This window comes from Physella acuta, unplaced genomic scaffold (genome assembly GCF_028476545.2).
Source record: "Physella acuta isolate Inbredline_101_S28 unplaced genomic scaffold, ASM2847654v3 ptg001309l, whole genome shotgun sequence".
NCBI lineage: Eukaryota > Metazoa > Mollusca > Gastropoda > Physidae > Physella > Physella acuta.
Genome location: NW_026732824.1, coordinates 125,472 through 151,117, shown reverse-complemented (window position 1 = coordinate 151,117; position 25,646 = coordinate 125,472). Strand labels below are relative to the sequence as shown.

The 25,646-nt window shown below is 36.3% G+C and overlaps 1 long non-coding RNA gene across 1 annotated transcript; it reads left to right on the top strand.

The window, feature by feature from the left end:
• Position 1: 1 nt before the first annotated feature.
• On the top strand, positions 2–2,664 carry LOC131958282 (uncharacterized). The gene is made up of 3 exons (XR_009389213.1): positions 2–53; positions 887–994; positions 1,697–2,664. It is a non-coding gene; the product is annotated as an uncharacterized LOC131958282 (long non-coding RNA).
• Positions 2,665–25,646: the final 22,982 nt, after the last annotated feature.

Here is a 25,646-nt window from a genome sequence, read left to right as displayed (position 1 = left end):
AATTGGCCCGTCGCTGACAAATATATCAAGGATTAACATCCCAGATCTTATCAGTAAGTAGAAGCGGTCACAATATGAGGTTTAGTTTTCCTCGCATACAGAATTTAGAGAAAGCATGTAATCATGCACAAACATTAAATGGAATTGTGAGTTTACGCGGTTTTAGTCTTATCTAATATATCGCATACGGAATATAAAAGAATATAAAAGATGTATTGTAATCGTGATAAAATCCAAATTAAGATTTTGACAAATTTTGTCATTTTAAAACCTCCAGGTGCGGGATAGACTTAGTTTTACAATCACGTCACTGTGTGTTTGTGTGTCTGTTCGTGTGTCTGTAAACACAATTATTTGAGTTCCGTTCATGTTGCCTAAAATTCATAAATAAAATATTACATTAAATATGTAGTTGTCGTTTAACATCTAAACGACTTCCAATCTGTTAAAAGCTAATACCGTAGACCCGCAGGTCCAGGTCTAGATCTACTGTGTCCAGCTCCTGGTCCATTTACATGCCCAGGCCCATGCCCTAGTTTAGGTCCAGGTCTAGTTCTAAGTCTGTGACCGTGTCGTAGTCTATACCTACGCCCACACACAAGTATAAGCACACGTTTTTGTATATGTATAAAATAAGTAAATCTATAGACATTGATATACACAAGCCCTTATTTCATTTATTTACATTACACATGCATCTACAATCATACGCAAATATACTTTAACAATATCAATGCAGTAATAACCGTACATGCCTATTTTCAACTACCTACTGATCTTCATTGACATACAGAAGCTTTTTCTCACACATCCATCCATACTCACACGAATAAACACCTACCTAATAAAAATGCACATTAACATACTACAATTTTGTTTTTCACAGAACGTGGCCATATTGTGAAAAATCGTGTTTCATCCACTGGAAAGTTACTTGAGCAAGCCGGTAATATCAGGACTCATTCGGTGGCTAGGTCTACGTCTTGGGCACCAGGTATCCTTTTGTCTTTAGCATTATGTACTAGTAGTGATTACAATATTCTATGTTTACAGTCACACTGGGTGGGTGATAGAGTCGCTAATTTAAATTTAAAAAAAAACTAAATATCTATTTTGAGTATTACATCTGTTAGTAACCAACTCCAAACATCTACATATAGGCCTATAAAAAACCCAGCACAAATGTCTACATCCGACAAGAACAGTCACAATGAATATAATAGTGTTATACTCATTTATATTTCATTACAATCAACTTCGTTAACAGAAATAAACAACCAAATATATAAAATAAAATTTTCGGGCCATCTGTTCGATAAAGTTAGTTATGTTCCCTAAATCGCGCTACATCCTCACCCCCCCCCCCCCCCGCCCCACCCAAAATTCTTGTAGCAGTTTAAAAAATTATAAGTATTTTATATTTCAGTATTATTAACAATAGTAATTAAAATACACAACCAACGATTAAATTTATTTTTGTTAAGCCTTGTAGTGTGCAATAAATAAATTAGGTTATATAATAAAAGTTAAAATTCACCATAGGAGAAGTAATGTTGCTTTATGTATGTGTGTGATCCTGTTAAATATTTTGTACTTTATGAATCGAGAAACTGTACAACTCATTGTGATGTCTCATTGCTGATGCCAGGACCTTGTATGTGTGTTCTATAGAGGAAACGTTTTTTTTTCTACACAGATCTTCTACTGGAGACTATGTTAGTGGCTTTTGCCTACGCCACCGTTGGTTTCGTCCTATCCTAGGAGAGGCTACTTAATGACCATTCTACATATTCATCATTTGTTAAAGATGAATTCTTTGTTATATATATTTACTATTAATGTTTTAAATTGACAAAAGAACATTGCAAAGAAAAACTTTTACAAATTTTACAGTTTTATTTTGTTTTGTTATTTTATTAGCGGTTTCACTTTACTTCACACAGAAATAATCTGAATAATGGTTTGTGTTTTTTTGGTATTAAAAAGAAAATAGTACCCAAAAATTGTTTTATCAGTTCATTAGAAAATATATTTACGGGTATTCAACCTTTTTGTTAATTATATAGCTAATTCAGTAATTAATTTGCTGAACAGTATTTGTGTACATTTTACATCAAATAGTGCAACAATTTTGTTTTAATCTTTTCTAGTTTTCCTGATGATTTAAATGTTTGTCAGCACCTCTTTCATACATTTTAAAACTATAAATTTCTCTTGCTGATAGTACATTCGGAATTAGAAAGGAACAACGTCTCTACAACAAGCAAGTGTCTTCAATGCAAATTTAAATTACTTCATTAGGTAGGTAAAAGACCAGAGCTGGGTGAAGTCAAATGGCTAAAGCTAATATGTTAATATTATGTAAAAAAACGAGGATTTTTTTCGTCAGAGAAAACATAATCACAACTCACAACAAAAAAGTATTTTAAAAAGATACATTTTAATCTTCCAAATATATTTTGGCTTCTACTGTCTTAATTAATGAACTTAAAAAATAATATGCACAATGTCCAATATAGAATTTGTTTTTGAGAGATTGTAAACTTTGTATTGCAGTATTTCTTTTTTAAAAATGTTTTTTAAAGATATTTTAAGTAATGTTAATAAATAAGTTAATACATTTTGCTGTTGGGAATATTTTATTTTTATTAAACATTAATAATTGTGGTGTATTATTCTTAAGAATGGGAAAGCATTTATTAAACTATTTAATGAAATACTATTGATATGATTTTTAAGTTACAAATTTTATAGAAGTTTGCATATTTGAAAAATGTATAATTTACGATTTTATTAAAATGAGCATTTTATTATTTAATTCGTCTTTTCTCTAAATATATCTTTTTTTTTAAAATTTCAAATTAATTTGAATATAGTAATTTTTATGTGACTTTAATTCCAACAAAAACAAAACGAGAAATTTACATAGACAGAATTACATAATGAACACACGTTGTTGATTCCAAAAAATATATATAATTCTCAATTTTGTTTCTACAAATGAGAATTTGTTTTAACCATTAATTCAAAATATTCAAGAATTATTAAAACGTAAATTTATAATTCCTTGCTTGTGCTTGAAAACTTAACGAAAGTAAAATGATTTTAAATAAAAGCAGTTATATTTTAAGAGGCATTTGTGAGAGTTTCTTAATATTGGTAACGAATCTATTCTATATAGACTTAATACTTAGCATCTGAGACATGTATTCGTCCCTATGTTAACAATTTAGGTATGTCAAGCGGCCTTAAAAACGCCGTTTTCGCCCGCGACGCCAAAAGTAAACTTCATAGTTTCTATAATAAAATTGGCGCGTATATTAATAAGCTTGGTACAATTACAAAAAAAATGTAAATTTTAAGTCTTCTAATTCTGCTTAAATTTTTACTTTCTCGTATATACGAAGTATAGAGAAAGTCTTGTAATCGTGCAAAAAAAAAATCGAGATTTTTACAAATCTCGACGTTTGACACCTCACTGATACGGAAAAACATAATTTTGCAATCTTGTCCGTATGTGTGTCCGTGTGTAAACACGATAACTTGAGTACCGTTACAGCTAGGTTGATGTGTGGTAGATTAGAATACAACGGACACAGAAGCCTTCCATCATGTAGCTGTCTTTTATTGGAAACCGGAAGAGAGAGAACAAAATACAAGGGACATCACTCATAACCACATTATAAAAATAAGACTAATACTAGAAGAGTGAGTTCCCTTGACTTCACAATTCTCAATATATTACATCCCTTTACCCTTAGTAAACAACAACACATCTCTCAAATGATAGTATCCTAAAATCACCAAATATATTGCAACATGAACATTATATGATTTGAATCATTTGGTAGATTACACCCTTATAAACAAATGCAAAATATGCTACAACATAATTAAAATACAAAACAATGATGTCAAAGTCCTTTTGACCTTTAAAATCATAGGTCTAATTTATCTGGGACTTTGATTGTCCTGTTTGACCTTCTCAGTGGCTTTTGATTTGGTGACTCAAGATTTTGACCATCTGGACTCTCTAGTTCAGGAAGTCTTGGATCTAAATCATTAATTCCAGAATTTACATTTTCTAACTCTAGACAACTTGGTTCACTCATATCAACAGAACTTGGTTGTGGAACAAACTGAGTTGGTGTGAACTGTTCAGATTTGGTGGGATTGACAGATTCACACTTATTATCTGCACAAGTTATTTTTAACTGGTCTGCATGTCTACGGACAATAAGTCCATCCTTTGTTTTTACTTTATAAGACACAGGTCCTGTACATTGAACAATTTGACCTGGTATCCATTTTTCCCTTCTCCCATAATTTCTCAGATACACATTATCATTAACTCCAAATTCTCTTTCAATGGATGTTTTGTCATGATTTACTTTTTGTGTATGTTGATGTTGGGAAACAGACCTTTGAACAGTTGGATGTAGTAGGTCCAGGTGAGTTTTAATTTTCCTACCACACAGCAATTCGCAGGGTGCAACACCTGTTGTTATATGAGGAGTTGTGCGGTATTTGGCTAAGAACCTGTTTACTTTTTCTCTGAGAGAACTTTTGTTACCGGTATTCATTTTTACCATAGCGGTTTTGAATATGCCTACCGCTCTTTCAGCTAAACCATTCCCAGCAGGATGATAGGGGGATGTGGTTATATGCTCAATACCATTTGCCACACAAAACAGTTTAAACTCATGAGCTGTGAAACTAGACCCATTATCTGAAACAATTTGATCTGGTAATCCATGGGTTGAAAATATTTCCTTAAGTTCTATAATGGTATCACTTGCAGTAATTGTGCTCATGATTTTAACTTCTAACCACTTAGAATGTGAATCAATAACAATTAAGAACATTTTGTTCATGAAGGGTCCTGCGAAATCTATATGTATACGTTTCCATGGTTCAAAAGGCCAATCCCAGTTTTGCAAAGGTGCTGTAGCTGGTTGATTTGAATGTTGTGCACAGCTTGAACAAAGCTTTACATATTTTTCAATATCAGCATCCATATGTGGCCACCAGAACCACGATCGTGCAAGACTTTTCATTTTGGAAAAACCAAGATATGTATCATGTAAAGTTCTTAAAACTTCTTTTTGTAACATTTTGGGGATAATAACCCTTGATCCCCATAGTACACATCCATCTTCTAGACTTAACTCCATTTTTCTTATTTTATATGGCCTTAAGTCATCATACACAGACTCTTCAGGCCAACCATTCTTACAGTACTCATATACTTTTATTAAGCACTCATCTTTTTGTGTTTCTCTTTTAACATCATTCACATTTATATTGGAGTTATCCATGATAGTGAAAAGAACATAATTATCATTAAAAAAGTTTTTAAAAACCCACGTTTTCTGATTGAACTAAAAAGAAGAAAATAAATACTATACATCACAATAATGCAAGCGATCACTCTACTACAAGCGATGAAAAACGTGGGGCGCCGTGATTTTCTTACAGTTTCTAATACTGTTGACTCTCTACAAGCTCCCTAATAAAAGTCAATAGTATTATCTAATCAATAGTAATATAACTTTTACATCTTATATTAACAATGGCCGATAAAAAAACTTTTACTTATTTAGCTGTATTTGCTTATTCAGTGTAGCTTTATAGTCTCCACAAATTCTTACAGAACCATCCTTCTTTAACACTGGCACAATGGGCGTTGCCCAATCGGAAGAGTCTACCTTCTTTATGATGCCATTAGATTCCAATCTACTTAGCTCATTTTCAATTGTATCCCTCATTTCATAAGGTGGAACTCTAGCTTTGTAGTATCTTGGATTTGTGTCTTTAATGCTTATCTTCACTGTCCTATCATTAACTAATCCTGAACTACCAAAGACACCTTCATTTTCAGATATAACTTTATCTATTGAAGTAACACTAGGTTCTCTTGCTTTGTTCACTGAGAATATACTCCCCCAGTCTAACTTAAGATCAACCAACCAATTCCTACCTAGTAATGGTGGTCCATTTCCTTCAACCACAAGAAGAGGAAGTTTAACACTTTGACCATTATAACTTACATGAACCATACACTCTCCTATCACCGGAACATTGTCACCTGTGTATGTTGTTAGGCACTTGTGACATGGTTGTAGAGGCACTGATCCTCCTGTGACAGCGTCAAAGTCCTTCTTTGTGATGACGGATAGAGATGCTCCCGTGTCAAGTTGGAAGATGATGCTCTTACTGTTGATATAAACTGGTACATTGATGGGAGCATGACTTTTTTATTTCACAGAGAACAGGTTGAACTCCGGCTGCAAATCAGTTTGAGCATTTTCACTGGTAGAGTGGTTCATTGGTTGGGTTAGGTTGTCTTGGTGACAGTTAACATAGTGCTTTCTTTGGTAGCGGTACTGTCTTGACTGGCTAGATTTAGCAACAGACGAAGACTTTGCAAAGCAGGCCTTGGCAATGTGATCTTGCTTACTGCACTTATAGCAAGTTGCTGACTTGAACTTGCATCGATGAGATGCATGGGGACCGTTGCATCGATGACATTTTTGATAATTATTACTAGATTTAGATCTAGGCTTTTAACGTGCAGGTTGTTTAGCATAAGTTGAAATGCTCTGATGGGGTTGGTGTTTGTTGACTAACCTGCTGTCTACTGCATGGACTCCTGAGGGCGTTAGAGATTTTGCCGCCTCGGATGACTGCTGGAATGAAGTTGCTAGTTGTATTGCTTTTTCCAAAGTTAGATCTGACTCGAGAAGCAACTTTCTTTGAACATCAGGGCTGTTTACACCTGTCACAAACTTTTCACATAGTCTGTCAGACAGCGTGTCTCCAAATTCACAAAATTCACTTAAATGACGTAAAGCAGCAACATATTCTGATATTGATTCGTTTGGTTGACGAGTCCTACTGTCAAATCTTGCTCTACACAGGGACTTTGGTGGTACGGGCGCATGGTGGTCTGTTAGCAGTTTGCTCAGCTCGTTAAAGCTCTTAGTAGCTGGACTAGCTGGTGCGCATAAGTCCTTTACTAGCCTAAATTGTTGAGGCCCTATTACTGTTAACAAAACAGCTCTCTTTTTGGCTTCTATCGTCACGTCGTTAGCTTCAAGGTAAAAGCTTAACCTATCTAGTAGCGAGGCTCACTAACTTGAAAGCGTCATTGGTTGCTAACCAGAACATGGCGTAAGGATCGGACCATGACTTCCGGCGAGTTTTTCGACTTAGTTCCAGAGACCTCCTTGGAATTACTTTTAAAAATGTTTACCACGAGCAAATGGCAGGTTTTCACGTTATAAAAAATTGCTATAGGTGGCAAGTCGAAATATGCCAGAAAAGCATTTTCAAAAATTGCTTTGGAGAATGTAGGCTAAATTTAAAGTCGGTGTCATTCAAAATAATATAACTTTTTGAATATAGATCTCCATATCACAAAATTGATTTCCATACTAAAGCATTATTAGTTTTATCATTCTACGAAAAAATAAATCAAATATCTTCAACCCTTTTTTTATAAGAGTGACCAAAAAATGACAACCAAATTTTTTTATTTTTAAAAAAAATTTTTGACCACGTGACCGCTATTTAAATGGATACGTTTACCTGTATGGTCTGTTGATGCTCTTTTGTACAATAAAAAAATGTTATAAAATTAAAGAAATAAAAGAATTAAAAAAATCACTTCTATCTTCTCTTTTTTTAAAAATTCTTTTCTGATGACATTCTCATCAATTATTACCTCACCATAGACGGGCACTTCTACGAGTAGGAACTCTCTTGTAAAAAAAAATTAGATCTATTTCACGGTCAATTAAAAAGTTGAATCTTTCAGATTTTAAGCAGGTTGTCATGGATGGATCCCTCATACCATAGCTGTGAGTGACCAAAAAATTTAAAATTCAATAATTTAGTCTAAAACTCTCAACAACTCCCAAAATTAGTGCCTAGTGGATAAAGTATGGACGTTTTTTATTCAGTTGTCAGGTTTAAGTTGAAAATTGAGTAGATTTCAAATTTAGTAAGAAAATCTACTATCTAGATAATCGTGAATGGTTTCATCATTCGAATCAAATTCTTTTATTTGGCCATACAGCGCCATTATCTTAAAAATACTTAGCCAATAGGCTCTAGCAAGCTTCTTTTTAAGTAAGTATGTGCTCTTTCTAGTGGATTGATCCCATCCTCGTCGCCAGTTGTGGTAGATTAGAATACAACGGACACAGAAGCCTTCCATCATGTAGCTGTCTTTTATTGGAAACCGGAAGAGAGAGAACAAAATACAAGGGACATCACTCATAACCACATTATAAACATAACACTAATACTAGAAGAGTGAGTTCCCTTGACTTCACAATTCTCAATATATTACAGATTAAATTTCATATATAAGTATTTTATCAACTTTTGAGCGATTTCCGATAACAGGAAGTGGTACTTTTCTTACTTTGGATTTTTCAAAAGCCTATAACTTGAGTACTTTTTCAGAGAGATAAATGAAATTTCACATGTAAGTAAAAGATCTAATTCTCTACCTTCTGTTAAATTTTGAGTCATTTCCGTTGACCGGAAGTAGTAATTTACGCTACTTCCGATTTCTCAAAAAACTAATGTAAATTTTTAAAGTACTAATAATATTGCGCACTATTATGCACTGTTTTTTTTAGCGTTCACTCGGTGTGCAATTCTTTTGTCTGCGAGATTTTATTCTATTTTTAAAACTTTAAGTATTTAAAATGGATTAAAAATCATGTCTATAGCCCGAGGTTCCATCCCCTGTTATTTTATATAAGAATATTCGAGAAAGTTTAGGGGAGATCACTAACGGTTAATTTAGTTGTTGATATTACACTATATATCTCATTTAATGATTGAAAACTATCACCAAGATTATTTTTTATCGGCAGTCGAGTTTAGGATTTCGACCCCTTTATTTAACTCGCGGGCCTTTTTTTGACCGTTAAAGGTATTTCTTTACAAATATCTGTAAAATTTGCAGAATTGTATAGCCTTTGGTTTGATACTAAACAAATAAACCGAGAGTGATCTCCCCTAAAATTTCTCGAATATTCTTATATAACACTACAGGGTATGGCAACTCGGGATATAGACAATATTTTAAACCGTTTTTAATTACTTAATCGTTTTAAAATAGAATTTCGTAGAAAAAAAAATTGCACACCAAGTGAACGCCAAACAAAATGTGCATAATAGAGCGGGATATTATTAGTACTTTATAAATTCATATGCGTTTTTGAGAAATTGGAAATAGCGTAAATTACTACTTTCGATCAACGGACATAACTCAAAATTTGAGAGAAGGAAGAAAATTATCTTATACTTGTATGTGAAATTTTACTTATCTATCTGAAAAAATACTCAAGTTATAGGCTTTTGTAAAATTCAAAGTAAAAAAAAACACTTCCGATTATCGGAAATCACTGAAAAGTTGATACGGATCTACAAATTTGATATAATACTAATATATGAAATTTCATCAACCTAGCTGTAACGGTACTCAAGTTATCGTGTTTACAGCCACACATCCAAATATCCACACATCCGGACATAATTGCAAAAGTCCAGTTTTTCTAATCGATTACCCGTAAAACGCCGAAATTTTAATAAATCTGGATTTAGAATGTTTGCCCGATTAAAATAAGTCTATATTAAAATAAGTTTATGATGAAGTACTGAGAAGTAAAACGGTGGGAACTGTTTACATTTTATGTGATTTTTGTGCACGGTTACAATACTTTCTCTATATTCTGTATTACGAGAAAGTAAAAATACATAATAGACTAAATATTTAAAATGCTAAAAAAAAAAACTCGAAAATTAGTTTGTAATTTTGACATCGCCTGGTACGCTTTTCTTTATAGTAATTTAAATAGTATTGTACACTTTTTCTACTGTGAATTTTTTAAAAGCCTATAGCTTGAGTACTGTTTCAATTAGATAAATGGAATTTCACATGTAAGTAAAAGATCTAATTCTCTACCTTCTGTCGAATTTTGAGTAATTTCCATTGACCGGGAGTAGTAATTAACGCTATGGTGCGCAATTCTTTTTTCTACGAGATTTTATTCTATTTTTAAAAGTTTAAGTAAACAAAAATCATGTCTATATTCTGAGTTGCCATCCCACGTAGTGTTAGATAAGAATATTCGAGAAAGTTTAGAGGAGATAACTCCCGGTTTATTAGTACATGGTTACATAAAAGCTTGTCATTAAAACGCTTTGTATGAATTTTAAAAAATAAACTCTCGAGCCCAAATCTCAATGTTTTTATTTTAATCTTCGCACATTTACTTCCTGTCTAAGCGCGCTTAGAGAAAATGTTTACATTTCTTTCAATGGCATCATTATCAAACTAAACAGATTGTAAGCAGTACACAAATTATAGTTAGTCAGTACATCTATAACTTGGTTGTCTGAGCCACGTAAACTAGGTGGAATGATAAGACTAGATCTAGATTCAAAATAAGTTCCCTTTTTCAAACCTGACGGTCTATAGGGCAAGTGAAGTACAGTTCACTTGTTTCTGTGACCGGAAGAAATATAATAGTAGATTTAAATTAGTAAATTTAATTTGGTAGATCTAAAAATAAATAAAATATATAAATTATCAACTCAAATGTAGTAATTTGTTTGATGTTTTTGACTTGCAGAGGATTTGTGACAATCAATTACTTACATCTAGATCTAGCTAGCTGCAGGCCTAGTAAAAACGTTTAAATTTTTTTATTGAATAGTACTCGAACCAGGGTTTGTACACTATTTTGAAAATAAAATAAAATGTTGCAACAATTGTACCTTCACTATAAGTGCAGTATAATGACATATAAAAGCCAGAGTTAATTACTTTAAATAATAATAATAATTTACTAATTTTGGTCTGCAGTTGCTTAGTAGCATAGACTTATAATTAACCTAGGTCCTAGATCTAGTAAATGGTGTTTTGGAACAGAGGCGTAGCAACTCTTCCAGGCACCCGGGGACAAACTTTTCGATTTGCACCCCCCCCCCTCACGATTTCGATTTGCACACCCCTCAAACTTTCGATTTGCACCCCCCCCCCTCAAACTTTCAGTTTGCACCCCCCTCAACCTTTCAATTTATTTTGGCGCCCCCTAAGGTCGGCGCCCGGGGACATATGTCCCCCCCGCCCCCCCCCCCCGCTACGTCTAATACGTCAGAAATATTCCTTTTCGCATTTTACTGTATCTTAACTTTATCCCCCCCCCCCCCCCCAACCCCAACCTCTGCCAAACAGGACCAACTACGTAGGCCTACTTGGGGGGTCACGGTGAGTTAACACAAGTTATAATATCAATGACCGTAGTTACAAGGAGGGGCGGGTTAGTCTAATCATAATGGTTATCTTTGGCAAAGGTTTCAAAAACAGTTTAACAGAAAGTGAATTAAAAATACAGCTTCACAAATTACACGTAGACTACCACTTATAGCTTCTGTCCTGCAACCCCAAACATAAGAAATAGTAGCGAGTAAAAAATCAGGTCAAGATTTGTATGGCCGATTATTCTTTCACAAGCTGATCCGCGCCGTAAGCGTACGCCGCTATTTAGTTGTTTTATTTTCTTCTTTAGAATCTGCATAGTGTTTTTTAAGCTCCATTTTTTTTCTCTTTTCAAGTAGACTTTATTTCCAAAACACTATTTACTAGTTCCAGGATTTATAATTTGTGAATTCGCCACTACCGTCTCTTCTCTCCCCCCCCCCCCCCCACCGTGAAAGCAGCCGTCCTTGTCGACAATTTACGGACGACAATGAAAAAATCAAGCAGAACTTCTTACCTCTCATTAGTTTCAAATTGTTTAAAAGCTAAATTATCTACCCCTAATTGCAGTCATATTATATAACATTCGGGGTTAACCACAGCTCACCAGACTGGTGGGGTGGGAGTGGTAGAGAGCGGGGTAGGAACAGCTGAGCCCTTACGAAATGGTGTCTCGCATGATCCCCACGTATAGAATTATATATATAAATATAGATTAATTAACACTTTTAAGTACTTGTAACACTTTTACACGGTCACTCACGAAACAACAACAACAACAAAAAAAAATCAATTAAAAGTCCAACACACTTCCCTCCCCCCTTCTCAGTCGGGTTTCTTTTGCGATCCAGCGAAAAACGAAATACCACTGTGTAGACCCGTCCAGACTATTTAAAGTTGAAAAATGTTTAGTAGCAGAAATATTTATCTGAAACACTTAAAAATAATTAGCTATACAAAATGATTAGTAATGTAGTATTTAACACGCAATTAAAATCTATCCACACTTTAAACGTTCAGTATTAAAAAAAAAAGATGACAAATAAAGTATGGTTTACAGTACTTCCCGTGGATTCCGGAACTGTGTGACAGAATTTGACATTACTTTAATGTTTTTACTGCTATACCGTTCCGGAATAATAACCGACGCTAATCTAAGATTTAACCGAACTTGTAACTACTTGAGTTCTAATACCATACTACCTTTATTCTTTCTTCCACTTTCTCTCTGTCTATTATTTTTCTCTCTCTCTTACTCTCATTCTCTCTCTTTATATGTATTATACATACTCATACAATATAATATACAATATACAATATTCATATATATATATATATATATATATATATATATATATATATATATATATATATATATATATATATATATATATATATATATATATATATATGGTGACAGGACAAATGATCTCAGGACAAATGATCTCAGGACAAATGATCTCAAGGACAAATGATCTCACGGACAAAAGATATCAGGACAAAATATATCAGGACAAATGATACCACGGACAATTGATCTCAGACAAAATATCTCAGACAAAATATCTCACACCTAAATTTTAATAGAGTATTTGGTGACTTTAGTGATCTGAACAATTTTTATTAACTGTCGTATGGTTTTGTTTAATATGTTTAATATTGTTTATAGGCCCATATGATAATTGTAAGAAATGTTTGCCGTATAAATTAATCATATTGCACTTTTAAAATTGTATATTGCATTTTAAAATTAGGATTATTACTATAGAAGATTAAAGAAATTGTTCGATAGACAGCGTAGGCGGGCTTGCCAAACATGAGACAATCCAACCATGTCAGGTGGACGAAACTAGATCAAAGAGGATGAAATAACAATAAAGACACACCTTCGTACAAGGTGGCAGCCCGCTTTGATGGTAGAGACATACCTTAAGGGAAAGACATCCGCCCTCCACGAACAATACAACTAATAGCTAAATTCAATAGTTATGCGTCGGTCACACCTTAGTGATCAGGTGACTAATGCTTATTTAAGACAAACAGCGGTCATCGCGGAGTTAGAACATGTCGAGCAAGAGTTCACACAATACATTATCACATAGTATTGGAGAGGTGTGATCACAACGATGTACTGTCGGTAAAGAAACGTAAACGTTATGTTTGTGTTGATCATGCAATAAAAACAATAATTTTACGTTACGAACCTGAAGACCCATTAACATTTTTTAAAGATATTTCGCATGTTTTAAACATTATTGTTGTATAGCTACCGTTACTTTGTTTCATACATTATCATTTATCATACCTTTCAGGCTAAAGGAGAAAGTTTGTTTTTAATTTTGATTTTTTCAAATCAAAGGCCATTACAAAGATTAAGTTAAATAAATCTTTTGATGCTTTGTAAAGTTTAACAAATTCACTTTATTCTCAATTATGATGCGTAAAGAAAGTAAACAAAACCATCTCGGCAGTCAATTTTAAAAAAAGTTCAAATGAACTAAAATCATTGTACATACTATCAACATTTTGCTGTGAGATATTTTGTCTGAGATATTTTGTCTGAGATCAATTGTCCATGATATCATTTGTCCTGATATATTTAGTCCTGGTATCTTTTGTCCTTGAGATCATTTGTCCTTGAGATCATTTGTCCTGAGATCATTTGTCCTGAGATCATTTGTCCGTGAGATATTTTGTCTGAGATATTTTGTCTGAGATCATTTGTCCTGAGATCATTTGTCATGGAACCATATATATATATATATATATATATATATATATATATATATATATATATATATATATATATATATATATATATATATATATATATATATATATAATTTATTTGTAATAAAATATACATATGCATTCACACACACATGTATATAATATATAGCCTATATATATTTGAATATAACTATGTATATATATATATATATATATATATATATATATATATATATATATATATATATATATATATATATATATATATATATATATATGCGTGTGTGTATGTGTGTGTGTATGTGTGTGTGTGTTTGTGTGCTTAGACATCTTGAACTGAACAAAATAATGCCTTTAACTTATCTACAAGGATTTTTTTTAAGGGTCTTACAACCAGAAAATTGGCTTGCCACTATTAGCTTGAACATAATATCTTGGAGATGAAAGTGGTTTGTGGCAAAAACTCTCTTCTTCGTCGTTTTTAAACGTGTTGATCAGGATTCAATCGCCGGGAGAAAATGCAGCCCAGTTGTGTGATCCTAACCCTGATTTTGATTCTCACAGGTATGTAAAACGTTACTTTAAACTCCCGTTGAATCAACCAATATCAATCAACAAATCAACCAATAAATCAGTGTTTTACTAAGGTAATTGTGGTCGGGATGGTAAAGCTTATGGCTGTTAAACTTAAAGTTCTGAGTTAGAATCCTGGGTAGATGAGATACGATATCTGGGAAAGCAACCAATCTACGAAAGAAAACTCCAAAATCAAACAACTGCTGCCTTGTAATTTGTTCGTCTACGGAAGCAAATCCAAAAAAGAAGATCAGGCTGAAATAGGCGTCAACGGCCTATACTATATGTATATTCATTTATATATATATATATATATATATATATATATATATATATATATATATATATATATATATATATAAAGCAATGTATGTGTGTGTGTGTGTCTTTAATGCATTACCACACCTCTTATCACATCGCCGTGAAACTTTGGGAATTAGTTGAGAATATTCCTGGGGAGGTTTCTGCGAAAAAAAAATTCAAATTCGCTGGGGTGGCGCCCAGGCAGGGCGCGATTTGTTTTTCTCGATATACGGTATATACAAATAAAAGTCTATTTTGATTTCACACTGTTCATCCGATAGCCATGAGAACTTTGAAGAGTTAATTATACCACTATATGGAAGGGTTCTAGAAAAAAATCATTTTTAATTTCGCAAGGGCGGCGCCACGGGAGGGTCCGATTTTTCTCTGTATACGGTATATAAAAATAATAAAAGTGAATTGCAGTGACACCGTTCATCCGATAGGCATGAAACTTTAGGAAGTTGTTGAAAATATTCCTGGGGAGGTTTCTGCGAAAAAAAAAAGTTTCAAATTCGCAGGGGTGGCGCCGCGACATTGCACGATTTGCTTTTTTCTTTATACGGTATATAAAAATAAAAGTCAATTTTGCTTTAGCATCGTTCATCCGATAGCCATTAGACTTTAGGGAGTTCATTATACCACTCTAGGAAAGAGTTCTGTAAAAAAAACAATTAATTTCGCAAGGGCGGCGCCACGGGAGGGTCCGATTTTTCTCTATTTACGGTATATAAAAATAATAAAAGTGATATGCAGTGACACTGTTCATCCGATAGGCATGAAACTTTGGGGAGTTCAATATACCACTCTAGGAAAGGGTTCTGTAAAACAATAATTTTTAATTTCGCAAGGGCGGCGCCACGGGAGGGTGCGATTTTTCTCTATTTACGGTATATAAAAATAATAAAAGTGAATTGCAGTGACACCGTTTGTCCGATAGGCACGAAAGTTTGGGGAGTTCATTATAAAACTCTAGGGAAGGGTTCTGTAAAAATCATTTTTAATTTCGCAAGGGCGGCGCCACGGGATGCTGCAATTTTTCTCTATATACGGTTTATAAAATTTCGGTTTCACACCGTTCATCCGTGTGCCATGAAACTTTGGGGAGATGATTAGATCACTCAATGGTAGGGTTCTGCAAAAACTATTGTTTAATATTGCAAGGGCGGCGCCCCAGGGGTGGGGGCGATTTTTTTCTTTCTCTATACACGGTTTATAAAAAATAAAACTCGGATGCGGTTCATCCGAGTACCATGAAACGTTAGGGAGTAGATGAGAATACTCCCGAGAATATTTCTGCGAAAAAGAAAACTAAAGTTTCTTCTGGGCGGCGCCATATAGGGTACAACTTTCGTCAATACACGGTTTGGCGCCCAGAGTATTAGAGCGACTATGTTGGCACTTGGCATCCGTTAATCGAGCGTCCTGCATAGCGAGTAAGGAGTACTACTACATTCAGCGGTAAAACTACAACAGGCTTCTAAAAATAACTTTGTAACGCGAGGAAATCCTTCTGTACAGTTTCGTCACCATGCGAAAGATGAAAAAATAACTTTTTGAATATGAGGAGCCTACTGTAGAGTCACTTTGCGAATGATGCAATAAGCATCTATTATTAGACAATCCAGTCAGAAATTGAGATCGAGCATCTAATAATAGACCATTAGTAACGCTAGCATATTGCATCACTATATATTGAATATCACTGATATTCAAAACACGTCAAATAATTTTTTTACGTGTTAAAGAAAAAAATCCTGATCATTTGTGTCACTTTAGCGAATGACGAAATCTGCATAATTATTAACAGGATGCTATTTGGCCGAAGGCGCCTGTTAGTTTTAAGGAGCCAGGGGTAGTACGCCGCGCCTATGCGGTAGTGTAATCGGGTGGGGGGGGGGGGGGGGGGCTAAGAGCGCCCCTCTACGCTCTGACACAGAAGCGCTCACCGAAGTGTGTTCTACCATATTATTTCGGTGAGTGATTAATGTACACTCAAGGTTTTAGAAAAGTAGGTCACGCGTCTAAGAACATATAATTATAATTAATAACGCGTTGGTGAAATCCTAATATATTTATATATTTCGTTAAACCGCGGGGGTCGGGTACGCTAGTATATATATATATATATATATATATATATATATATATATATATATATATATATATATATATATATATATATATATATAAAGCAATGTATGTCTGTGTGTGTGTGTCTGTGTGTCTGTGTGTGTCTGTGTGTCCTTTATGCATTACTACACCTCTCATTACATCGCCTTGAAAGTTTGGGAAGTTGTTGAGAATATTCCTGGGGAGGTATCTGCGAACAAAAAATTTCAAATTCGCGGGGGTGGCGCCCCGACAGGGCGCGATTTGTTTTTTTCGATATACGGTATATAAAAATAAAAGTGATTTTGGTTTGGCATCGTTCATCCGATAGCCATAAGACTTTGAGGAGTTCATTATACCACTCTAGGGAAGGGTTGTGTAAAAAAGTAATTTTTAATTTCGCAAGGGCGGCGCCACGGGAGGGTCCGATTTTTCTCGATATACGGTATATAAAAATAATAAAAGTGAATTGCAGTGACACCGTTCATCCGATAGGCATGAAACTTTGGGGAGTTCATTATACCACTCTAGGAAAGAATTCTGTAAAAAAAATAATTTTTAATTTCGCAAGGGCGGCGCCACGGGAGGGTCCGATTTTTCTCTATATACGGTATATAAAAATAATAAAAGAACATTCGAGTATACTGGGCATTAATCCCTCCAGCTATACTGAATCAACAAAAAAAAAGAACAATCTCTAATGAATAAATCAGTGTCAACACAAAGGTAATAAGCTAGCTACTTACTCAATGTTTGGAAAACTCTACTGATTCCGTGAACAACTTTACTGCCACTACTTCTAAAACTTAAAACTAAAACACAAGCTCGTGAGTCCCCAACTGAAAATGGCATCAAAAGAAACTATTCAACTCGTTGTCTGTCCCATCCCGGACTCTAGCCGCCAATTGTTACGACCCGAACTACCTAAACATTTCGATCTAGGAGGGGAGGTAGACAAGAACACGCTAAAACTAATGAACACCTTTAATACTAGCTCAAGTTTAATTCTTACATCAAAGACACAACATGTAAAAGTAACTGCCACCAAAATACAACACGAAAATCCTGGTCTAATCTAAAATATATACAACTACAGGTCCTAACTGGTGAGCTGCTATGCCCTGACTAACTGGTCTAACCACTCGCCCTCCTCATATTATCCAGTCGTTCCCGACTAGTGTGGGAACCTTGTTAATCGAGCCTGACCCCCAGGTCAGGTCAAGTCAGGACATGACCTTCCCCTCGGTTCCGTCCGTTTAGGAAGGATTTCCCAGCCATAAATCACGGCTGTTGGCCGTTACCATCCGAGTCCCCAAGACGCCAGGTATGCGCCGCCCACAACATGGAATCCAATCCGCGGTGTGGCTGACACGACCCAAAGATTCTCACGGCCAGCGCTGGTCAGCCTCTGACCACCGCCAGGTTGATGGATAAGCGTGAGATCGCTACCCCAACATACTGGTCAGCCCAGGTCAAACACCAAGAGATCGTAACAATATATATATATATATATATATATATATATATATATATATATATATATATATATATATATATATATATATATATATATATATATATATACTAGCCGTCCCGGCCAGGCCCTGCTCTGGCTTCTGTGAAAAACCTTTCTGTTAAAGACCAGTACCTGTGTGTTTAGTAATCATCATAAACCCGGCATTGCCCACCCAAACCACAACCAACCAAAACCAAAACAACAAAACGCAAACCTAACGCTAACACAATTACAAATACAAACGAAAACAAAAACCTAGCAACAAACCCAACCACAACCACAAACACCAATACCAACACAAAGAAAAAAAAACAAACGAAAACAACCAAATCCAAACGCAAAACCAACCACAAATACAAACCCAAGAAAAAAAAACACAAACAAAAACGAAAAAAGAAAGAACAAACACGAAACAAATCAAAACGCAACCACTAACGCAAACCCAACCTAAACACAAAAAAAACACTAACGCGAACAGTGGCGTAGCCATGATCGTCTCAAGGGGGGTTCCAATTTTTACACCCGATGACAAACTTTCGATTTGCACCCGCCCCTCTCAAACTTTCGATTTGCACCCCCCCCCTCAAACTTTCGATTTACACCCCCTCAAACTTTCGATTTGCACACCCACTCTAACTATCGATTTGCACCCCCCTCATACTTCTTATATATACCAAGGGGTCTATGGGGGGAGGGGGTTATGACCCCCACTAACCCCCCCCCCCCTGCCTACGCCACTGAACGCGAACACTAACGCAAACCCAACCTAAACACAAAGAAAACACTAATGCAAACATAAACGCAAAGTGCTCACAGTCTAGCCCGGGGCGGAATCGCCCGTTTCAGCTTAATAAAAGACTATAGTAAGCCAACTTATCCATAGTCTTTGCACTCACTTAAACGAACGCGCCTGTTTCAGTTTTATGAACAATTATAATACTCCAAGCTTATCCGTAAAATACCTAGGACATTTGCACTTGATCAATCGCCGCTAATTATGTAATTATTTTTTTCCCAACACCAAAACAAAGTAATAAAAAGTAAATTCTTTTCCACTAATACAATGTTTTTCGTAAAGTGAAGTAATTGTGTTTTCCTAATTTATCAAAGGGAAGTAAGTGCTAAAGGACTAAATAAAGACATATTTAGAATTTTTATAAAAGGTGGTATTTTTTTAAAACTTGTGTTTAATGAACATGCCAACAATTATCACTTTCAGTTTGAAAAATGAAAATTATTTCTCTACACTTTCAATATTAATTTTTTAACTCATAAATTTAGACCCTAAAGACTTTAAAAAGGTAACACTTAAAATCCATAGAAATGTGTCAACGACAAACTTATTACATACAGAAATAAGCTTTATATATTATATATATATATATATATATATATATATATATATATATATATATATATATATATATATATATATATATATAATTGCATTAATTTCAAACGTTTTAATAAATAGATCTTGTCGGGTTCTTCTGTCTAGGGCAGGGGTCTCCAAACTACGGCCCGCGAGGTCATCTCATCCGGCCCGAGGCTATCTTTTTATACACTGATTAAATGTATGTTATTGTTGGCTGAAGGACTTGGCCCGGAAAATTCAAAAAAATTTGATATTGTCGCCTTGGGCGCAAATACCATTACCCACCGTGTTGCAGACATTGGTGAAAACATCGTGACTCAAATAGCGAAAAATGCAAGCAGGTTTCGTAATTTTTCAATTGCAATCGACGAGTCGCTGGACAGCTGTTCCTCCTCTCAACTTCTTGTGTTTCTTAGAAGAGTGGATGAAGACGTGAACATACCACAAGAGCTGGCTTCCCTACATAGAATGTATGGCACTGTTACATGAGAGGATATCTAACCATAGATAGTTCAGAGACATGCTGAAAGATAAAAACACAGAATCGCAAGATTAACCATATTTCACAGCACTAATTTGCGAAAAAATTCTGAGCAGAGTATTTAAGTTAAGAAAGGAAATAGGTGACTTCCTGTAAAGTCAAGCCATAGGCATTAATGTCTGATGAAGAAAAGGGTATAGAAATTGGCCTCTGCTGCAGACATAACTAGTCATTTAAATTTTCTGGACCTAGAACTACAAGAGAGGGAAATCTAGTTTCTGATCTATACACCCACTTAAAGGCATTCAGATCCAAACTTGTCTTGTTTTTGGAAAAAGTACAGGCCAAAAACGTGACGCATTCTCATCAGTGCTAGGTCTTTACAACTGCAGCAACCACTAAGTTCCCCACGTTATTTGGATACGAGGTCATCAAAGACTTCCAGCTGCAGTTTCAGTAGCGGTCTTCTGACTTGGATTCAAAGGCAGAAAAAAGTGAGACTGTTTCAAAACCAATTTGAGCAAATTAGACCAGTTGCAAAGATGAACTGCAGCTGGGGGTCATTGAATTGCTAGAAAATGACTTTCTTAGAGACACGTTCAAAGAAGGACGGGTGGATTTTTATAAGTTTTTGCCCAAGGAAGACTTTCCTAGTATTGAAACTTTTGCATCAAAGTAACTTTAAAATTTTGAAACATACCTGTGTGAACAAAAATTTTCACGAATGAAATACGTGGAGAATAATTTGAGAGCAAACTTGGACCTCGAGTGTGTTGTTGGCCCCCAACAGTGTTTCTTTTTGACTTTTTTATTCGGTGGGGGGGGGGGGGTGGGGGGGGGCGCTTAAATTTTTTATATATTTCTATATACATTATATTGCGTTGGGTGGGGGGTTGGTAGAAGTTCTACTGAGGGGGGTGGGGGTTGGGGGGGAACATCAAAGAGATGCCTGGAAGAAACTCTGGCCCCCGAACTGATATATGATCGTTAATGCGGCCCTCGAGCTGAAAAGTTTGGAGACCCCTGGTCTAGGGTGTATATATATAACACAAACAAATACAACTAACACTCTATCAATATAATAAGATGTTTAATATAAATATCTACAGTAATAAAATAATAAAAAGAGCAAATGGGGTCTACAACGTAAATAACAAGATACTCAACGTTCCCCGTCCACAGCCACCGCACAACTCCACATCCACACCTCAACTACCTGCTTCACACACTGGCACACGCTCTGACACTCGTCACCTGACACACCTCTCGCTCCATGTAAACACACTCAACCAAGGGATACAACTATACACCAAAGGGAGGGTACCTGTCGTTCCAGCACACACAACACACACACAAGCAGGGGACATGTAAGGGACATAACATCCCTCCCCTCCACCTTCAGATCTCTTTTCCTAAAACAGATCAAACATCTCTTGTTCCATTAGCCACTGTTGGTGCCCGAGCTCGACTATTTATTCTTCAGTCCTTATGACGCCTCCTTTTGACTCGTGGGGACAGCGTGTTGCTTGTATCCAGCCTGGACAGTTCGGTCCAGAGTGTGGCCTATGGTTTTCTTCGGCTGGGCACCAAGCTCGTGGTCTGACTATCTCACCCTATAAAGATACATGTGAAAAGCCACAGTAAAAAAAATAAATCAGCATAATCATATTATAATGCCCCAATAGTAAATTCCTTAACATAATCATACTATACTCCAACAATAATAAATTTCTCAATATCATATACACTAGTTGTCGTCAAACACTCGTGATAGAATGTCTGCTATAAAGTTCTCAGTTCCCTTGATATGTTTCACAGTACAGGCTAATTGTCGTAAAACACTCGTGATAGAATGTCTGCTACAAAGTTCTCAGTTCCCTTGATATGTTTCACAGTACAGGCTAATTCCTGTAGTGCAAGGGCCCGTCGGCAGATGCGTACGTCTCTATAGATGGTCGTCTTTCCTTACAGGCGATCAAACTGGGTTCCCTTCTCAATAGCCGTTTTCACTACATCATTTATCTTCAGCCCGTAATCATCATACACAGCTTCTGAAAGAAAAAAACAGCAAAGAAAAATTAACATTGATTAAATGAATTATCTTAAAAAAAAAACAAATTACCAAGGACACTACCTTTGTAAGGATACGCCTCCAAATTTTGTGCTTTACCTCGCTCTCATATGCGAGTCTTTAAGCAGGGACAAATTTCCTAACATATCACGCTGAGCTTGATATGTGACCAACACCACCGCAGCAATAACACTTGAGATCATCTGACCGTCGATGTACATTTTTAGTACGCCAGTTGCTCGCTCTACTGGTCCCGTTGGGACAGTGGCCTGGTTTTCTACAGTTATAACAGGCGCCTGTATCTATATCCATACTGCACTCTTTGGCAATGTGACCTTGTTCACTGCAATTGTAACACCGATAAGGTCTTTTTTTGTTTCCATACTCCACAACGGCTCTTTTATCTGACCTATTTTTCCAAGGAAAACCGCTATTACTATTGCTATGACAATCCCTGGCATAATGTCCATGACGTCCACATGTGTAACATTTAATGCTCTGGCTGACCTTCCTAACACCATGCATAGACTGTACACCAGCTTGTCGTGCCTGCCGTTCACCTGAATCGCTCCTGTCCCGTCTAGAGGTGGGGCAGACTCCCGCTATATGACCAACTCCCCCGCATGAGTCTCACACAATTTCTTCCGTGGAAGGGCAAGTGTGGCGTCCTGGAGATCGCGGTGTCGTGTTTTGCCAGGGTATCCTCTCTGCTGTCGAACTTGCAGCGACGTACGGAGGGTTTTGGTGTACTGGCCTCGTCACTCTAGCGATTCGATTGCTCTTATAGTTGTCAATAACTTTAAGATTATCTTCCACACTTACCTTAGCAACACCATTCAGCTTCTCCAACAGATCACATGTGACAACCGATTTTATCCGATCAACTATTAGGAGGTTCATCAAGTCCTCAAACGTTTCCTTTATATCCGACTGCTGGACCCACGCTATCAAAGCGGCTTCTGTGTTGACTGCGAAGCTTCTCATGTCGTCGTGTGTTGGTACTAGCTGGTGCAATCTGAGCCTATAATTTTCCTCGTTGAACCCTGCATGCGTCATTAACTTTACCTTAACTGACTCGAAGTCATGATGCAGGTTCAGTCCCGTCTCAACTAGGAAAGTCTTCAGTTGTCCACTCATCTTGTCCGTCAGTAGGAGCGACCAGTCCTTGGGGTCGATACCTTGTCTCTTGGCTTGACTTTCAAAGTGTTTCACATAAGCACCCAAGTCCTCGTCTACCGTCATTGCCGCCACGTCCCTCAAGCGGGGTACAGAGTTACTTACCTTTGCTTTAACATCGCCTTTCACATCTTCTTGTGACCTACTTAGGTCGAGTCAGGTTCCATTTTTGTTTTGACATTGTACAATACCTTATATGGAATGATTGTGCAACACCTGGGGTTTTTCCACTGTCGTATTAAGGGTGTCTAGGTCCCAGAAATTTTCCGTTGAGATCTGATTGAATGATTCTAATCAGATGACCATCCCAACCAATGGCTACATGAGTTGAGGATAACCTCCCCTGTGGCCTAAGTCTTTAATTGCACCGCACACTCGCAACACGTGGCAGTCTACAGGGCAGTTTACCTTGATCAGGCCGTCTACCTTGATCAGTCTATTAAGACCATTGCCGTCCATATTGTCCGGCTACAGATTCTGACCATTTGAACGTGAGAGAACTTAAGTCCTGTGTGTGCCTTGCTTTCTTAAGTTGATTTAGTCTTCGAGTATAATATTACTTGTCGCCAAGTAATTCTTGAAGCTTTAGCAGTGTTGTGTGGCCTGTGGCTATTTTTAGACAGTGTAGAAATCTGTGATAGTGTTTTTCCTACATTTTGTAAGTTGTGTTTTGATATTTTATACATTAAATATTTTAACTAGTTTAACCTTGTGTTCGGCCACAACTGTGTTCGCTGATTACAGGTTGTATGTAGATTGGATGAGTGTTAATTACAATAGTACCACTAGTTTTCCCTAGACATCTAATTCGAGCCCTAGTGTGCCGTTGTGTTAGTGTTCATCCACTTAGGCCGTAAGGCATTTGCATATGACCCCGAAAAAAGAATCCGGGGACGTTCACCGTCTATTTGGCTGATAGATAGGTAAACGTTACAAAGTGGGGGCCCGTCCGGGATTTAATCTGTCGTTCCAGTTGTTGTTTTTATATCCAGTAGCGCAGTGTTCTGACAACGCGCGCAAGCATAGAGTTATCTAGGTCAACAGCCAGACGTGTCACGATAGGAGGTCAAGTACACGGCCCAACGCACCGTGTTAAGTTAGTGAACCTAGGCTTGTGGTGATTTGAAAGTTAGTGTTATGGAGTCTTTTTTGGCTAATCCTACTTTTGAAGAGGTCGAGAAGTTGAGTAGAAAAGTTTTGATTAGTGTTGTTAAGGAATTGAAATTGGATTATTCTGTTACGCAGAAGTCAGAGGTGTTGAGAGATAAAGTTGTTGTTCATTTTATTAATGAAGGGGTATTTGATGAAAGCTTGTTGGCTGGGGTGTTACTCCGCGAGGAGAAACCTCTAGAGAAGATAGAATTAGAAGCTAGAATTGCTTTAGAGAAGGCTTTAAAAGAAAAGGAGTTTGAAACTAGAAGTGCTCTAGAGAAACAGGAGTTAGAGGCTAAAATTGCTTTAGATAAGAGGAGGTTGGAATTAGAGTTTGGTCAAGTTAGTGATGTCACTTCTCCGGTAGATCCAAAAAAGTTGTCGGTAGGGCAAGTGATTGCCAAATTTGGGAAATTAGTTCCTAAATTTGATGAAACAGATTTGGTCGTTTTCTTTAACTCGTTTGAGAGTTTAGCGAAGACATGTGAATGGCCCGAAACTTCCATTACTGCTTTATTGAGCTCTGTCCTTACTGGGAAAGCTGCAAAAACATACCAGGCACTCTCTCACGACGTTCAAAATAACTATAGTTTGGTCAAGACTGCCATTTTAAAGGCCTACGCACTGACGCCCGAGGCCTATCGGACAAAATTCCGAACACTCCGCAAGTTACCCACTCAATCACATGTGGAGTTTCTCTTTGAAAAGGAGAAAATATTCTCAAGGTGGCTACACTCTGAAGAAGTTTCTGAGTTTGAGAAACTCAGGTCACTTATCCTAAGGGAAGAATTCCTATCGTCCCTGCCTGAAGAGATACGACTACACATACTGGATAACAAGATAATTGACATCCAGAAGGCTGCTGAGTCG